The 19355-nt window shown below is 39.2% G+C and overlaps 1 protein-coding gene and 1 pseudogene across 2 annotated transcripts in view; one reads left to right on the top strand and one right to left on the bottom strand.

Annotated features, from left to right (window-relative positions):
- Positions 1-19355, bottom strand: part of RNF115 (ring finger protein 115) — an 80709-nt gene that overhangs the window by 55200 nt on the left and 6154 nt on the right. The gene's annotated exons all lie outside the window — the stretch shown is intronic.
- LOC121490589 lies at positions 10534-12276 on the top strand (annotated as a pseudogene).

Here is a 19355-nt window from a genome sequence, read left to right as displayed (position 1 = left end):
CAGTATACAAGCTGATGTGATGAAATGTCACATGTGATAGCTGACGCCAAGGATAGTTCTGTTTTTTGTTTTGTTTTGTTTTGTTTTTTATCACACTCTGGCAAATAAATTCCCTAAGAAGTTTGCAGAATAGCTTCATAAGAGGTTTCCCCTCCCCAACAAGAGTTTTCACTGAGAGGTAGAATGTCAGATTTTTGTTTTTTAATTTGGGTTGATTTTTTTAAAACTGGAATAAATTCATGATCTAATTTTCTCTTCAAATCAAATGAAAAATCTCCACTCATTATCAGAGCAGTAAACGATTATAAAATTGACAGATACAAAAACTGCTATTTTTTACTATTTTGCATGTAGGAAATACAAACTGAATCACAACATAAATCAATTGGTAGACTAGGAATTTACAGTGAAGTTTCACAATATCTCTAATCCATTTTTTGACTACCAACTACCAAATAAAACAGTATTCTCAGGTATTTAACAGAAATATTAATTCAAATAACTGGAACAATTCCATTAAATCAGCTTCTAACTCCTTCAGTACCATGACTCTTTCCTTTTCTTTTTTTTACAATCCTGAGGTCTTTTATTTTCTTTACGTTCACCATGCCATGAATTCATAGGGAATGAGTTCCAGCAGTTCAGGCTCCTTTCCATTGGTTCTCACAAAGTGTGCTTCTTTGAGTGGGGCAGGCTGGAGCTTCAGTTGGACCCAAGTACCTTTCTCTTTGGCTTCCTTCTTTTTCTGATCATTTTCCTTCACACACTTCAGGAAGCCATCTTGGCTCTTTGAGTGTTTAATATGCTCAATGCAGACATTAATTCTCTTGGCAAAAATCTTGCCCTTGTTTGTTTACAACAATGCCAACAGCATGCTGAATAACACTGTATAGACTCTTCCAGTTTTGCCATGGTAACATTTGTGGGGCATTCATTTTTGAACAGTGCCCATTCCCTTGATGTCCACAATATCACCTTTCTTACAGATTCCCATGTATGTGGCCAAAGGAACAACTCCATGTTTTCTAAAAGGCCTAGAGAACATATAGCGGGTACCTCTCCTCTTTTCCTTTGTGTTGGTCATTTTGGCGAATTACTGAAAGATGGCGGTTCTGGCCAAAAGGCTGAATCTTTCTTTTAAATAAATATCAAGCATTGGCACTGATAAGAAAGAATACACTTTAAGGGCTCCTGGGGGGCTCAGTCATTAAGCATCTTTAGGTCAGGTCATGATCTCACGGTGGTGAGATCAAGCCCCCAGTAGTCTGCTAGAGTTTCTCTCCCTCTGCCCTTCCCCCAGCTCAGTTTGTGTACTCACTCATGTGCTCTTTCTCCAACAAATAAATCTTAAAAAAAAAAAAAAAAAAGAATATACTTTAGAGACTGTCTTATCATACTTTTATTTTTTTTTACCATCCTAAAGTATTTTTCATCATCCACTTATCATACTTCTAAAAAATATATTTTAACTACCTATTAAAATAGATCTAGGGCAGCCCAGGTGTCTCAGCGGTTTAGCGCTGCCTTCAGACCAGGGTGTGATTCCGGAGACCTAGGATCAAGTCCCACGTTGGGCTCCCTGCATGGAGCCTGTTTCTCCCTCCGCCTGTGTCTCTGCCTCTCTTTCTGTGTCTCTCATGAATAAATAATATCTTTTAAAAAAATTTAAATAAAATAACATAGATCTAGAAAGACATCTTCATGTCTATGAATAAATAAATAAAATCTTTAAAAATTCTCTTTGCCCCTCCCCCTGCATTCTCTCTTTCTCTAAAAAATGAAATAAATAAATCTTAAAAAAAAAAAAAAACAAAAAACAAAGAGGGGCACCTGGGTGGCTCAGTGAGTTAAACAGATGCCTTTGGCTCAGATCATTATCCCAGGGTGCTAGGATCAAGCCCCATGTCAGGCTTCCTGCTCAATGGGGAGTCTGTTTCTCCCTCTGCCCCCTGCTTGTGCTCTCTCTCGCTGTATCTCTCTCTCAAATAAATAAATAAAATCTTAAAAAAAAAAAGAGAGAGAGATATAAAGAAAAAAAAAAAAAACAATCCTTTCCATCAAAGAGATTAGTTTGGTGAGGATATAGTCAAGCCAAGAAAGAGTAAAACTTCATAAAATAATTGCTATAATTAATGCACACTGAGAATATAAGGAAAGGCCAGGGAAGGCTTTCTCTGAAACAGTGACTTAAATTATTAGTCTGTTTGCTCCATGAAAAAGGAAATTTTGGGCTAATGATCATAACAATAGAATATAACATGCATGGAGGTTGGAGGGGAGTGGTATAATGAATGTCAATAGGCAGGCAGGGCCCAGACTGTGGAAAATTTCAGATTTACCATAAACTTTAACCTATGAATCGGAGGCTATCAAACTTTTTTCTCTGGTATACACATGAAGGCTGAGAAACACTCATAACAGGCATACTATATGCTCTAGAAATAAAATAATCTGGAGACCACATAAATCCCTGAGCCCCTCCCTCTCCTCTTTCATTCACCACCCTCCCAGGTAGCAGTAACTCTATCCCTTTCTCTCCTGCTACGAAAGTTTATCTGAGTGCAAATGAGACTGATTTTAGAAGGCTAACCTTAAACCTTTTCTAATGTCTAATGTTAAGAAAAAAAGGAATCAATTACAAAGTGTTGTAATTTGTCCCAATCATAGGCTGCGCCCTATGATTTCCTCCCTCTCCCTCTTGCTCATTCGCAAAGCTTTAAATACTCCCTACGTGGAACAACTCCCAAATGTGTATCTCCAACCCAGACCACGTTTCTGAATGTTTTTTCTCTCTCTTACTTACACACAAACACACACACACCCCCTCAAGATATGGCGTACCACCAGTTCACTCATACAGGAAACTTGGGAGTCATTCCTGACACCTCCCTCTCTACTATCTTCGAACACCCAACCATCAAATCTGGCACTCGTAGCTCAAACACATTTCTCAAATCTACTCCTTGTCCACTGCCACACTCTTAACCTAAGCCAGCACCGACCGTAAACACTGAAATACATTATCTTCCCTCTTGTGTCATCCAACTTTTCTTCCAGCATTTTCCTATCTTTTCTGCATACTGAAGTCAAAATGATCTTTTTTATTTTTTATTTTTTTAGAATGATCTTTTTTAAAACATAAAAATGGGGCAGCCCAGGTGGCTCAGTGGTTTAGTGCCGTCTTCAGCTCAGGGCATGATCCTGGAGACCCGGGATCAAGTCCCATGTCGGGCTCCCTGCATGGAGCCTGCTTCCCTCTGCCTGTGTCTCTGCCCCCACCCCCTCTATGTCTCTCATGAATAAATAAAATCTTTAAAAAAATAATAAAATAAAACATAAAAATGGACCATGTCATTCCCAGCTTAAAACTTTCCACCTCTTTCCCCAAATACTTTGTATAAAATCAAACTCTTAAACATGACTTACAAAGCCCAGTTTCGGCTGGTCTCTATTCAACTGGCCCACATCACTTCAAGCTATTCTCCCTCCCTCAGTATAGTCCAACTACACGGGCCTTCTTTCAATTTTTCTGACTGGTCAAGCTCATCGTGCCTCTAAGTTTCCATGTATACTGCTTCTATAACTGAAACACTATTTCCCAACTTTATGAAGGCAAGGAATTTCTAATCCTCTAGCTGCCATTTTAATATCATGTCAGAGAGTCCTTCTTTCATCACTGAATCTAAAGTGATCTCCTCTTAGTCTTTTCTTTTTTTATTGAAGAATAATTGATGTAAGATATTAGTTTCAGGTATACAACATAGTGATTTATATTTGTATACATTATGAAACTATTATAACAAGTGTAGTCACCATACAAAGTTGTTACCATATTATTGACTATATTCCTATGTTGTACTTTTTATCCTTGTGGCTTATGTTGTAACTCTAAGATTGTACCTCCTAATCCCTTTTACTTATTTTGCCCACCTTCTGATCCCCTATTATTTTCTTCGACAGCACCTTGTTCATTACTTTATAGCACTTATCACAATATGTAAATATATATATATACACACACACACATATTTTTTTTAATGTCTGTCTCCAGTAAGCTTAACATTTCATAACAGCAGGGGGCAGATTCATTTTGTTTACCACTATATGCCTATAAGAAACAGGTGTTTGATATTTACTGGCTACGTGAACATGAAATTATTTGTCATACACGTCACAAATAAGAGTCAAAGTACCAGAACCCAGAACCTGATACAATCAGAAAATAGGTGGAGTGGAAATAAAGAAATAAAATGAAATTATGACTGGATCATAAGATAGTGGAGCCTGAGAGGTTTCAGAGGAAGAACTGTTCTGGATGATAACAAACTTCAAGATATAGCTGTAGGAGGAGGTAACTAAAATGGAGTAGGGATGAAGGTCTTTAAACAGTCATCTACACCGATACTGAACTTCCAAAATGATGTTAAGAGATGTGGTGGAGAGAAAATAATTTCAAAAAGCAGATACCACAATTAGACAAAAAAAAAGGTTCTGAAGCAAGAATCATGGTGACTTAGAGTAGAGAAATGTACAAGTCTTTTCATAGTGATCCCAGGCATGGTTATAAGAACCAGGCTGTCAGCTACCACAGCTGCTTCAACAGAACAGGACACTTTAGAAGTATAAACCAAATTGTGGAAGTACCACAGAGTTCCACCTATCCCTAGGTACTCCTTCCACAATCAAATCTTCCTATATAATTCTATTTTAACTACAGGAAAGAGAACCACAATTCTTTCCAAACGCATTGTAAATTATTCTTGATAAAAGGTTTGTAAGAATTGCTTCAAACTAACCTGGAGACATGATGTTGATTTAGGGTGGAGATGAATGAAATAAGATTGGCTTGAGTTCATAATTATTAAAGCTGTGGTTTAATAATATGATATGATAATATGTGGATTTCTCGGGATCCCTGGGTGGCTCAGCAGTTTGGCACCTGCCTTTGGCCCAGGGCATAATCCTGGAGTCCCAGGATCAAGTCCTACATCAGGCTCCCTGCATGGAGTCTGCTTCTCCCTCTGCCTGTGTCTCTACCTCTCTCTGTGTGTCTCTCATGAATAAATGGATGAAATCTTTAAAAAGAGAGAGAGAGAGAGAGAGAGATGGGATTGGGCAACAGAGCGAGAGGGAGAGAGAATCCCAAACAGACTCCACACTCAACGTGGAACCTGACTCGGGACTTGATCCCACAACCTGAGCCAAAAGCAAGAGTTGGACACTTAACCGAATGTGCCACGCAGACACCCGCATATGTTCTTCTGCAATATGACTTTCTACTCTACCCCATTTGAATCTAGGGTCTCTAGGACTTCTATGGCTGATAGAATACTGGGCCAGTTCCAGAGGAACCCATTAACTGCATGACAGCTTCTGCCTCCTGACTCTTAACACCCTGAGCAGCCACTTAAGTCTGGGCTACTCTGCTGGACAGAGAGGCCATGCGGAAAGTACTGAGACATCAGACCAGGATTGGACTAAAGAGGAATATATCAGCTTGGAGGTCCAATCCAGTAGAGCTTTCAGACGGCTCCATCTCCAAGCACTATCTGACCATAACTGCATGAAAGATCCCAAGTGAGAGCTGACTAATTGAATTCTGTAAATCCACAGACACATAAGAGATAATTAATTACTGTGGTTTTTTTCTTTTTATAGATTTATATTTTTAGAAAGAGAATGCAGGGGGCAGGGCAGAGGGAGAAGGAAAGACAATCCTCAAGCTGACTCTCCACTGAGCACAGAGCCCAATGTGGCTCAATCCCAGGACCCTGAGATTATGACTGAAGCCAAAAATCAATTAAAGAGTCTGCCACTCGGGATCCCTGGGTGGCGCAGCAGTTTAGCGCCTGCCTCTGGCCCAGGGCGCGATCCTGGAGACCCGGGATCGAATCCCACGTCGGGCTCCCGGTGCATGGAGCCTGCTTCTCCCTCTGCCTATATCTCTGCCTCTCTCTCTCTCTCTCTCTCTCTCTCTCTCTCTCTGTGACTATCATAAATAAATAAAAATTAAAAAAAAAAATAAGAGTCTGCCACTCAACAGAATGAGCCAACCAGGTGCCCCAATTAATTATTTTTAAGATGCTAAATTTTGGGTGATTTGTTAGGCAGTAACAGAAAGCAAGAACACTGCCCGACTATTGGAAAAGAGCTTTGAATTTTGGTCTTTCTCTCATATTCTTTTCACTGCACCACATTGATTAAAAAATAACTATGCTTTTAGAGAAAGTAAAAGAAACTATAATTTCCTGAGGACAAGATGAAAAAGTTTATGGTGAGGCCAAATGAGGCCTTGGAGAATTCAGCAGCCATTCAGCCTCCTCCCTCTCTTATAGGGGAGCATAATCCTGATAAACATACAACCCAAGGTTGGAAACTTTCAATCTTACAAACTCAGAAATCTAATTTAGCAGACCAAGAGAAGATCTGTCTCTCAGAAAAAGACTGACATAAAAACCAAATTCAGAGGGCACCTGCATGTGGTGATCCCGGCATCCTGGGATCCAGTCCTGCTTCTTCCCATTTATGTCTCTGCCTCTCTCATAAATAAATAAATAAAATCTTAAAAAGAAAAATTCAGAGGCCATGTATATAAAATCTGAAATGCTGACTTACTTAATTTCAATGAAAAAATAATTATCAAGTGGCCCATTTACTTTTACTTTCAACACAATATTTCTCAATAAACAAATCTACCTGAAAAGCATTATAGCATAGAGAAAATGTTTTAAAATCAGATTCTAAATTCTCATATTAGATATGAGGGGAACTCACATCAACTTTCTGAGACTCAATTTCCTCATGTGTAAAATGGAGATGCTTGTTTCACTGCTGTATACTGTAAAGATTAAGATGTTTGCAAAATACCTAATTCAGTAACTGGTACATTACATAGCAGATATTTAATAAATACAGCTATTATAGTTATTACAGATTATAATCACGTGCTACATAAGGAGAGAATCAGAGCAATAAAACATGTGGATATATAGCTTGTGTCATCACGCTACAATAAATAGCCTAATATACCCATCCCCACCATGAGCATAAACCAAATCCTCAAAATCAAGGTCCTGGGATTCCTCTTCCCCTGGGCAGTACTGAGAAGAGCACAGCTAATGTATGCCTCTGACTTTCCACTCTTCCACTGTTGACCCAAAATTTCCACACCTTCTTCTAAGAGACATGCTGTTTCTCCTCATAGAATATAATAAATTACTTGGCTATGTTTTTTTAGTTAAAATCAGTTTAGTTGAGGCCTATAATGAGATACAGCCAGATTGGATTTTCAGTGCTTACTTCAAGTCACTTCTAAGGACAGCTACTTTTTACATTTTAATTTTCTCAAATTTTTTTCAGAGGTAAACTTAACTTTAATTTGGGGGAACGTCCATGAATTAAGGTAAATTTGTAGAAGGGTCAAAAAGGAAGCAAACACAGTCTCTACCTCTACATTCCTCTCACAACCAGGCCTTAGCCTTAGATTCATCCTAATATATTCAGATATTTAGATACAGAGTTTTGAATTTTAAGTATAATGTGTCTGTGTTAGAAGAAAGGAGGAGGGGTAAATCAAGGATAACATTAAGCACCCATCTATGTCTGGCACTATGGAAATCTCCTCTGTTTTAACATTAACACATCAAATCATCACACCAACCTCCCCACACCAAAATACTGCCAATATATATAGTTCCCATAGTCACAAAGTCTTATCAAAAAAAATTCATTAAGTCATTTCTATCATTTCATCTGTAAAAGAGAAGTATAACAAACCTGAGTTAATTACTCAGAATCATTGCAAATAGGAACCTAGTTATTTGCACCAAACTAAACTGCTTTCCCCCTAGGGTCTAAAAGTTTATTGTATAAAACTTTAGTGAAGATATTTAGTAGCAGGTACACTTGAATGAACTGCTTCAGAAGTTCCACTGCCTGTTCCATCTAAAAATACCCACAAGCAGAAATATTTTTCACTGTTAATAGTCTGAATCAGGAACAACTCCTTAAGTATAGCCTAGCCCTGATGTTTACTTACCCACTTAGAGGAACAGCACAACATTGCACCTGGGAGGCACTTGGATGGCTCAGTGGGTTAAGTATCTGCTTTCGGCTCGGGTCATGATCTCAGGGTCCTGGGATCAAGCCCAGCATGGGACTCCCTGCTGAGCAAGGAGTCTGCTTCTCCCTCTCTTTCTCTGCCCCTCCCTCCAACTTGTGCCTGCTCACTTTCTCAAATAAATAAACAAAATATTTTTTAAAAAGGTGCATTTGGAATACTGAAGACAACATGAAAGGGTAGTTTTATTTTTTTTTTAAGATTTTATTTATTCAGGGATCCCTGGGTGGCGCAGCGGTTTGGCGCCTGCCTTTGGCCCAGGGCGCGATCCTGGAGACCCGGGATCGAACCCCACGTCGGGCTCCCGGTGCATGGAGCCTGCTTCTCCCTCTGCCTGTGTCTCTGCCTCTCTCTCTCTCTCTCTGTATGACTATCATAAATAAATAATAATAAAAAATTTAAAAAAAAAAAGATTTTATTTATTCATTCATGAGAGAGAGACAGAGACATAAGCAGAGGGAGAAGCAGGATCCTTACAGGGAGCCCGATGTGGGGCTCGATCCCAGGATCACTCCCTGAGCCGAAGGCAGATGTTCAACCACTGAGGCACACAGGAGTCCCAAAAGGGTAGTTTTAATGCATTATTTTCTTTTCCTTCATACTGTTCAAGGGATCAACTAGCAAAAAATGTGAGGTTTTGGCAGGACAAGCTACAAGCCAAGACTTATTTATATCAAGTCCCACACTGAAATGTGCATACTCTTGAACTTTATGCAAACTTGTATCCAATATTTATTCATAACATAGACTTTTTTTTTCTGTGAATAGACAGACTTTCTACTTATTTGCTAATTTTCACAGCTTTGCTTCTCTACAAGTTCACTATCAGTATCTAAGTATTTTTTTCTTTTATCTAAAACAGAAGCCTAATTATTTACCCCAAAGACACAAATGTAGTGATCCAAAGGGGCACCTGCATCCCAGCGTTTACAGCAGCAATGTACAGAATAGCCAAACTATGGAAAGAGCCCAGATGTACATCGACAGATGAATGGATAAGATACGGTATACGTATGCAGTGGAATACTACTCAGCCATCAAAAAAATGAAATCTTGTCATTTGCAACAACGTGGATAGAACTAGAGAGTATTATGCTAAGCAAAATAAGTTAACCAGAGAAAGACAACTACCATATTATATCACTCATATGTGGAATTTAAGAAACAAAACAGAAGATCATAGGAGAAGAGAGGGAAAAATAAAACAAGATGAAATTAAGGAGGGCATATGATATAATGAGCACTGGGTATTATGTAAGACTGATGAATCACTGAACTCTACCTCTGAAACTAATAATACACTATGTTAATTCAATTTAAACTAAAAAATAAAACAGAGGCCTATTTTCTGTCTTGTCTGACAGTCAAAAACTAAGATCACAATGTTTATAATCCTCTCCTTCATATTCTCTTTTTGAGTATCACCTGTTCAGAAACTCCTTACTGGAAAAATTAGGAACACACTCTGCTTAAAATACATCATAGCTCCTAGACCAGAACCCACCACATGCTGAATTTCATGCCAGCTCATATCTGTAGGTCAAAGACACTGCTTTTGTCTAGAGACCTTTTCCATAAAACCTCTGTGATTATTTCTTTTCAAACCAAAATACACTTCTTCCCCTTTTTTTTTTTTTCTTAAGATTTTATTTAGGGATCCCTGGGTGGCGCAGCGGTTTGGCGCCTGCCTTTGGCCCGGGGCGCGATCCTGGAGACCCGGGATCGAATCCCACGTCGGGCTCCCGGTGCATGGAGCCTGCTTCTCCCTCTGCCTATGTCTCTGCTTCTCTCTCTCTCACTGTGTGCCTATCATAAATAAATAAAATTAAAAAAAAAATTAAAAAAAAAGATTTTATTTATTTATTCATGAGAGACACACAGAGAGAGGAAGAGAGAGACAGAGACACAGGCAGAGGAAGAAACAGGCTCCATGCAGGGAGCCTGATGTGGGACTCGATCCTAGGGCTCCAGGATCATGCCCTGGGCTGAAGGCAGGTGCTAAACCGCTGAGCCACCCAGGGATCCCACTTCTTCCCTTTTCAAAAGCATCAAGTGAACCCCAAAACAAAGACAACAGAATTCTAGAGTTCTGTTTCCAGTTCCATCATTATCTTCATGGTCTTTGTAAAGACCCATTTCTTCATCTGTAAAACTAGAGCACAAATGTTGTCCTCATTTACTTGTCTCCCACAACTCTCCTTCAGGAAAACAAGAAAGTCTCACTCATTCATGTGGCCAACTACTCATTTAAAAAGAAGATGAGCAGGGCAGCCCGGTGGCTCAGCAGTTTGGTGCCACCTTCAGCCCGGGGCCTGATCCTGGAGACCCCAGATTGAGTCCCACGACGGGCTTCCTGTGTGGAGCCTGCTTCTCCCTCTGCCTGTGTCTCTGCATCTCTCTCTCTCTCTCTTTGTGTCTCTCATGAATAGATAAAATCTTTAAAAAATGTTTAAAAAAAAAAAAAGAAGAAGATGAAGATGAGCTCTTTCCGCCATCTCTCCAAAGTGCCACAATGGTGCGCATGAACGTCCTGGCAGATGCTCTCAAGAGCGACAACAACGCTGAAAAGAGAGGCAAGCGCCAGGTTCTTATCAGGCCATGCTCCAAAGTCATCATCCGATTTCTCACTGTGATGATGAAGCATGGTTACATTGGCGAATTTGAAATCATCGATGATCACAGAGCTGGGAAAGTTGTTGTGAATCTCACAGGCAGATTAAACAAGTGTGGAGTGATCAGCCCCAGATTTGATGTACAACTGAAAGATCTAGAAAAATGGCAGAATAACCTGCTCCCATCCCACCAGTTCCGTTTCATTGTGCTGACAACCTCAGCTGGCATCATGGACCAGAAGAAGCAAGACGAAAACACACAGGAGGGAAAATCCTGGGATTCTTTTTCTAGGGACGTAATTCATACGTGCAAATAAAATGCCTCAATGGAAAAAATAAAAAATAAAATAAAATAAAATAAAAATACAATAAAAAAATAAAAAGAAGATGAAAGTTTCCTAAACTGGAATTCCAAAAATCTTAAGCGATTGTTCCCTTGGCTATTTATCAGAATTACAAAAAAAGAAAACATCAGGCTACAGTTTTAGTGTTAGACAAAGATATCTATACAAATTTAAGTACTGTTTTAAAAGCTGTGATTCAGTTCCAGGCCAATAAAACTGCTTTGGTTTATAGTCTCACTCCCTAAGAACAGTAACATATACAACCTTCATCATTTTGTTCCTTCATTCCAGGCCATGGCTGAACACTGATAATTATCAGGGGCTCTAAACAGAAGTGTATAATCAACCAACCTTCTTCAGCACATTTTGTAACAAGAAAGAAAATCAGGTCACACAGGACAAAACATCACTTGATACAAGCTTGATGAGATGAACAAGATGCCAAATTTTCTAAGAAAAAAACAGACTAGAAAAATTATCAGAGAAAAAGTTAACTTCATATGACACAATACAGTCAGAATAGATTTTGTTAGAATGTTCTGTGCTTTCTCCCACCAGAGGCAGCAAGAATGAGAACAACCCAAGGGCATAGATTTAAAATGGTAAATGATCCAAAAAGTGGAGTTTTTAACTCCAAAAAGTTAGAGGATAACTTTTATCTTCTTGCATTCAGCTTAGGCTAACAGAATCTTCTTACGTAAATTGACAACATTCATTCTCCCAGAAAACATTTGAAGCTCTACATTCCAAGCATTGTGGAGAAAGAAAAGCGTGCTTGGTAGGGAAAGAAAAATTAATTTGGGATTTAAAAAGTCACTGAAATCATGTACAAAGTGTATGTTCTAATGAAATCACACTTAGGGAAGTAAAGGCCAATAAAATGAACTTCTCTGAGTATCCTAATCTTAGGTACTTAGCCTCGAAATAAGAACTGAACAGTATTTCAGAAGACCCTAAGTGGTTAAAAGTAATGAATCTCCGGGCAGTGCGGGTGGCTCAGCGGTTTAGCGCCACCTTCAGCCCAGGGCCTGATCTTGGAGACCTGGGATCAGGATAGAGTCCCACGTGGGGCTCCCTGCATGGAGCCTGCTTCTTCCTCTGCCTGCGCCTCTGCCCATCTCTCTCTCTCTCTCTGTGTCTCTCATGAATAAATAAATAAAATCTTAAAAAAAAAAAAAAAGTAATGAATCTCAAGTTTAAACAAAACTGAACTGGAAGCACAGAGAAACAATACAACTGGGTGATGTTGGGCAAGTCACACTTCATGAGAATTAGTACCTGGAACATAAATTTTTCAACAAATTATAGATTGTAATAAACTCCTCTGAGCAATTTTAATGTGGAGCATTTCTCAAACCATGTTCCAAGATACTAATCAGTATCTTAAGACTAATCAATCTCTTCAGAAAAAGAAAAATTAAATCTGGAAAAGGCTGGGTTAAACAATATTATTAAGTGTGTTGCCTTGCTGAATGATTTTTCAGGAGCATTGATATGCCATTCTGATTGGTAAAAGGGGAAATGGAGGAATGGAGACAGAAGATTTAGCATTTAACATTCTACCATGATTCTGAATTCATAGTTAAGTCTCCTAGCACACAGTTTTGAGAAAAACTGATTTAGACTGATCTCCAGATTTTTAGATTCCATAAAACAGTTCAATTTTACAGCTTTTATTTATTTAGGTAATCTCTACACCTAACGTAGCGCTCAAGCTCATGACCCCATGATCATCTTCCGACTGAGCCAGCCAGGCATGCCAAAGCAGTTCAATTTTAAAATTTAAAAATTAGGGATCCCTGGGTGGCGCAGCGGTTGCGCCCTGGAGACCCAGGATTGAATCCCACGTCGAGCTCCCGGTGCATGGAGCCTGCTTCTCCCTCTGCCTATGTCTCTGCCTCTCTCTCTCTCTGTGACTATCATAAATAAATAAAAATTAAAAAATAAATAAAATAAAATTTAAAAATTAAGTACACAAGATTGTCAACTTTTGTTTTACCAAGTAAATACATTTAAAAAAATCACCAGATATTATCACCATCACTTCATTTTAAAAGTGTCATTTTAAAACCAAAGATAGGAATAAAGAAGACTTTTAGATTACATTAAATAACACAGACTTCTAAACAAAATAATTCAGCACTGTCTTCCATTCTACCATGTGCCCATCAAGCAATCCCTGAACCTCTTATGTATACCTCTTCATCAAAATACAATAGTACAAACAGTCCATCAATGAGATAAGAGATAAGAGAACTTTACAAATATGATCTAATTCACATCAGGGACTCTTGATGTATTTACTTGGTCAGTAGAGATCACATACAGACTAGCTGATAAAAGCAATCATTGGACCTTTACAAAGTAAGAAAATAATGAGTTAACTAAAGAACTTTAAAAAATAAAAGATTAGTGGGCAGCCCCGGTGGCCCAGCGGTTTAGTGCCGCCTTCGGCCCAGGGTGTGATCCTGGAGACCCGGGATGGAGTCCCACGTCAGGCCCCCTGCATGGAGCCTGCTTCTCCCTCTGCCTGTGTCTCTCTGCCTCTCTGTGCCTGTCATGAATAAATAAATAAAATCTTAAAAAATATAAATAAATAAAATAAAATAATAAAAGATTAAAAATACATAAAAAATAAAAGATTTTATTAAAATAGCACTGAAAAAGAAATTCTCCCAAGTCAAATTTACCTGTCACAGAATCCCAAATCTTAAAAAATGAGGTTTTACTTTATTCAATCAACATTAATTATCAGCATTAAGAGTGTACTCTTTTGTTTCATTTAACAAAGGCAAATTTCAGCATTGCCTTACATTATGATGTCCCCAATCCTAACATTTTCAAAACTGTTCATTATCATAAAACAAGAACAGAGTTTATAACTTACAAAGGAGATTCATTTCAGAAGTAAAATCTATATCCCAGTAAGAATAATTCAGTGAAAAAATAATAATAAATAATACTTCAATGGGTATCACATGATCTTTGTGGGAAAACTATAGAACAAAATTCCTTGACACAGAGGTGGTTCAGTCAGTGAAGTATTTGCCTTCTGCTCAGGTCATGATCCCAGGATCCTGGGATCAGGCCCACATGGGGCTCCCTGCTCAGCAGAGAGCCTGCTTCTCCCTTTCCCAGCCACCCACTTATGCTCTGTTTCACTCTCTAATAAAATAAACAAAACCTTTAAAAAAAAAATTCCTTCACACAAAATCCAAAAATACCAAGTCAAATCACTAACCAACAGAGAGGAATAAACACAACTGCCTCATTTTACAGACAAGGAAAACTAAGGCACTTGAAAGACTCAATAATCTGTTTAAAGGTTAAAAATGAAACTTTTTTTCTCACAATGCTATATTATTTACATATAATAAATAAAACCCACTTATAGAAAGGTCTGATAACAGTTGCAAAAGGAGGGCTAATGGTTAGTTCTATAGCTTGCAGGCCAGTTTGTTTATTCTGAAAGTCCTATCCTTTTAAACAGATCTCAGACCTAAAATGGGCAAAAATGCATTTGCTCTAATATTAAGATAATCATTTTATTTAAGATTTTTATTTATTTATTCATTCATGAGAGACACAGAGAAAGCAGAGACATAGGCAGAGGCTATACACACACATACACACACACACACACACACACACACATACTATATAGTAGGCTCCCTGTGAGGAGCCCGATTTGGTACTCCATCCCCGGACCCAGGATAATGCCCTGAACCAAAGGCAGCCATCTGCTCAGCTGCTGAGCCACCCAGGTGTCCCAAGATAATCATTATTTTAATCTTTAAACAGAAAGTCAAAAGGAGGAGGAAATATTTAAAACCTGAATCCACTACTCATTTATCCCAACATTTTATGAATCTCCTTACTTCTCGACAGTCTTCCTAGTACAGCCCCTAACATACAGTAGGCACCAACAGTTCCTGAATAAATGCAAATACAGTACTGTTACTACTACACGATCTAGTGCCTATATATTTTGATATTATTATCAAACACAAACCGATTTCTAAGCGCTATACTTCACAAATACAGTATACATGTGTAACCTCAAAGAAAATATCCAGACTCAATTATACTCAGGAAGAGAAACAGACATACTTCTGGAACCATTTTATTTTATAGCAATAATGTTGCAGGATGAGATAGATCTACCTAATGAATTGATTAAAAACCTTGAGAACTCAATCTGCTCATCTAAAGCTGATTGCCAAAGCAGTTCAATTTTAAAATTTAAAAATTAGGGATCCCTGGGTGGCGCAGCGGTTGCGCCCTGGAGATCCAGGATCAAATCCCACGTCGAGCTCCCGGTAAACATACACTCAACTAAAGCTGACTGTATGTTAAAAAGAATGCCGGGATCCCTGGGTGGCGCAGCGGTTTGGTGCCTGTCTTTGGCCCAGGGCGCGATCCTGGAGACCCGAGATCGAATCCCACGTCGGGCTCCCGGTGCATGGAGCCTGCTTCTCCCTCTGCCTGTGTCTCTGCCTCTCTCTCTCTCTCTCTCTCTGTGTGTGTGACTATCATAAATGAATAAAAATTTAAAAAAAAAATATTTAAAAAAAAGAATGCCAAATCTCCCTTACTGAATCAGCACCTACACTTGGCACAGAAAAATAAACCAGTAATTTTAGTGACTGATAAGGCTGAAAAATTTAGGGAATTAAACACTTTTATGATTCTCACTTGTCAATATTACATCCAACCACTTATCTTTTTCTTAAGATTTTATTTATTTATTCATGAGAGACACAGAGAAAGAGAGAGATGCAGAGACACAGGCAGAGGGAAAAGCAGGCTCCACGCAGGGAACCCGATGTGGGACTCGATCTCCGGACTCCATGATCATGCCCTGGGCCAAAGGCAGGCACTAAAACACTAAGCCACCCAGGAATCCCCCATTCCAACCACTTTTTAATCTAAAACATACAAATTAAGCCTAGCAGTGAAAAATAATTTGCTGATTTTTTTTTGTTATTTAACAAAAAGTAATTGTATCATTATCAATACTTTTCACACTACATCAGCAATGGAAATTAACAGCAATTTTTTCCAACCAATAGGCTTAAGGTACAAAACTTCCTTTTCTCAACCTAACCAATGCCTCTAAACATTCAATAGCGACCAAATTACAAGATCAGAACCTAACAGATTAATTAAGTTTGTCTGAGAATAAAATACCTCACACTAACCACTTAAATTACAGAAGCTTCCGGAGGAGCAGCTAATAAGTTCCATCCAACAAATTCAGTTACAAATGATTACTTTGCTTAAAAAGTCAATCAGGTGTGGGGCACACAGTGACTCAGTCACTTAAGGGCCTGACTTCGGCTCAGGTCTCAGGTCGTGATTTCAGGGTACTCCTCGCTCAGCAGGAAGTCTGTTTGTCCCTCTGCCCCTCCGCCTGCTCAGGCTATCAGGCTAGCTCTCTCTCTCTCAAATAAATAAAGACACTCAGCTGCTCATAAGGAGAGCAAGTAACTATGAGAAGCTCCTCTACTTATAAACTGTCAGATATAGAAACAAAGCTACATTGAGAAACACAAGAGGTTCAATTTTGTCCAGCCCCTAACTATGGGGTCCATCAGACCACTGCTTTGAGCCAAACTTTAATTCAGTAGTCTACAGGTTTGTGTTTTGTTTTAGGATGTTTTATGAACACTAGTACCTCCAAGATTTTCAACATGTATAAAAGCAGAAAGTGGTAAGAAAAGCCTACATTTAAAATTCCTTCATTCAACAAATACTTTAATGAATACTATGCACCAGGCACTTTTCTAACTCCTGATGAAAAAGGAAGTAGTAATAGTAAGAGTGGTAAGGAAATGAGAAATTTAAAGGTATACAGGAGAAATTGTCTAAAGAAAAGTAGACCAAATCTAAAGGACAAACTCTGGGATCCCTGGGTGGCGCAGCGGTTTGGCGCCTGCCTTTGGCCCAGGGTGCGATCCTGGAGACCCAGGATCAAATCCCACGTCGGGCTCCCGGTGCATGGAGCCTGCTTCTCCCTCTGCCTATGTCTTTGCCCCCACCCCCTCTGTGTGTGTGTGTGACTATCATAAATTTAAAAAAATAAAATTAAATTAAAAAAAAGAATTGAGGGATCCCTGGGTGGCGCAGCGGTTTGGCGCCTGCCTTTGGCCCAGGGCGCGATCCTGGAGACCCGGGATCGAATCCCACATCGGGCTCCCGGTGCATGGAGCCTGCTTCTCCCTCTGCCTGTGTCTCTGCCTCTCTCTCTCTCTCTATCATAAATAAATAAAAATTAAAAAAAAAAAAAAAAGAATTGATAATTCAATTCACCCTCTCAGCCAAGAGTTTAAAGAAACTAAAAGTTTAAACACAAAATCTCCTGAGCTCATGAAACTTCCAAAAGAGCTATAAGAGAAATAAAATCTGATTAATGCTAAGATGAACTATAAAGAAACTAAAAGTTAGCCTTATTGTCTGCTTTTTGCTTTGTTTTCAAACTGGAACTTCCAGAAGCCTTACTAAGTTACAAGCGGTGTTATTACCTCAATTAATTCTCAACTGACAAAAAATTTGGAAACTTTTCTTTTAGAAGTTGCCCTACAATGTGTAACTTGAGAGGAGTGATCCAATTCCTCTGGGCTCAGTAACCACAAGGAGAGAAAGTGACCCTAAAAGATACAGCTATAATGGAACAGCAGCCACTAACTACTGTTCTAAATAATCCCTCCCATCAGGGCTTTGGCTAAAATTATATGGTCTCAATTAACTTAACTGAAAATTCTCATCAGGATCCCAAAATTAGAAATCAAAGCTACATCAGAACAAAGCTTTACACACCATGGACACAAGAGGACAATCTCTTTATCCTGCTATACCAGGGTTCTTCAACCTCAGCCCTATTACTGTTTGGGGCCCAATAATTCTTTGCTGTAGGGGGGTGTCCTGTGCACTGTAGCATGTGAGCAGCATCCCTGGCCCCTATCTACTAAATGCCAGGACAACTCTCCCCTTCCTTGCAATTGTGACAACCAAAAATGACTACAGACATTACCAAAAGTTCTCCTGGGGAGAAAATTGATTCCAGTTGAGAACCACTGCTTTATGCTATCTCCTTCATTGCTCATTAATAAGCTGTGAAAAGATGAAAAAGAAGTCAGCATCCACAGGCTTATTCTTAGACCTCTTCTAATTTGACTATAAAGAATGAGAAGCAATCCGCATCTTCTTTCCTCTTCTAATAAGATGACTGTCTGAAAGACCTTAGCATTTTCTCCCTGAATGTACGTAAAGGTCATAAAAAGCCAAATAAACATAAAGAAACACAAACTAAGTGTTAGATTCCTGTTGGTACTTCCCAAAAAAAGTACAAGGGGTTTTATCTGTAGTGAGTTTAAAATTTTTGTTCTTCCTCATACTGAAAAAATCCCAGATTTCCCCAATATATACATATCTATATATCAGTAATTTTTTTAAAGATTTTATTTATTTATTCATGAGAGACACACACAGAGAGAGAGAGAGAGAGAGAGAGAGAGAGAGAGAGGCAGAAACACAGGCAGAGGGAGAAGGAGGCTCCATGCAGGGAGCCCGACATGGGACTCAATTCTGGGTCTCCAGGACCACGCCCTGGGCCGAAGGCGGCGCTAAACCGACGAGCCACCCAGGCTGCTCAGAATTTCAAGGCCAGAATCACTCTTCTACTTATAAGAATATATATACTTCGGGGCAGCCCGGGTGGCTTGGCGGTTTAGCGCCATCTTCAGCCCAGGGTGTGATCCTGGAGTCCCGGGATCGAGTCCCACATCAGGCATCAGGCTCCCTGCATGGAGCCAGCTCCTCCCTCTGCCTGTGTCTCTGCCTCTCTCTCTGTGTGTCTCTCATAAATAAATAAATAAAATCTTAAAAAAATAATAATAATTTTTAAAAAAGAGTATATACTTATTTCTAGATCCTGGCAGGGAATATATTTACCGACACTACATATTCTTTTTTTTTTTTTTAATATGGTTTTTATCTTGTCAAGTTACTCATTCATTGAGACCGGGCGGGGGGGTGGGCAGAGACACAGGCAGAGGGAGAAGCAGGCTCCACACAGGAAGCCCTACGTGGGACTGGATCCCAGGTCTCCAGGATCACACCCCAGGCGGCAGGTGGCGCTAAACCACTGCGCCACTGGGGCTGCCCGACACTATATACTCAAACTTCACATGATAGTATCTATATTTTGTGCCACTGGAACCAATTTGATAAAGATCTCACAACACTAAAAAGCCACTACTTTTAAATATAACTACTGGA

The sequence above is a fragment of the Vulpes lagopus genome, chromosome 5, assembly GCF_018345385.1.
Source record: "Vulpes lagopus strain Blue_001 chromosome 5, ASM1834538v1, whole genome shotgun sequence".
In the NCBI taxonomy this organism is placed as follows: Eukaryota; Metazoa; Chordata; class Mammalia; order Carnivora; family Canidae; genus Vulpes; species Vulpes lagopus.
The sequence above is the reverse complement of the archived record's forward strand: the minus strand, read 5'-3'. Positions and strand labels throughout refer to the sequence as shown.